The sequence below is a fragment of the Gavialis gangeticus genome, unplaced genomic scaffold (genome assembly GCF_001723915.1).
Source record: "Gavialis gangeticus isolate Ggan-Ray unplaced genomic scaffold, GavGan_comp1, whole genome shotgun sequence".
Taxonomy (NCBI): Eukaryota; Metazoa; Chordata; order Crocodylia; family Gavialidae; genus Gavialis; species Gavialis gangeticus.
In genome coordinates, this window is record NW_017729025.1 from 114,926,567 (window position 1) to 114,926,789 (window position 223).

At 67.3% G+C, this 223-nt stretch overlaps 1 protein-coding gene across 1 annotated transcript in view; it reads right to left on the reverse strand.

The window, feature by feature from the left end:
* The window catches only part of CSRP3 (cysteine and glycine rich protein 3), a 30,171-nt gene that overhangs the window by 7,579 nt on the left and 22,369 nt on the right, over window positions 1–223 (reverse strand). The gene's annotated exons all lie outside the window — the stretch shown is intronic.

Consider the following 223-nt stretch of genomic DNA (forward strand, 5'->3'; position numbering starts at 1 on the left):
GGGGGGGGGTGTCACAAGGCTGTTCTGACACCCCCCAAAACAGCCAGCAGGGAGGGGAGTGGGGCAGGGGGAGGCAAAGCAGGGGGTCATAGTGGCAGCTGCTGTCAAGGCTAGGCGGCAGGGAGGGAGGGGAGCAGGAAGGGGCTCCAACAACAGCCAGCAGGGAGGAAGGGAGGCTGCACAGGTCTGGGTGGGCGTGGGGTGAGGGGAGGCAAAGGGGGGT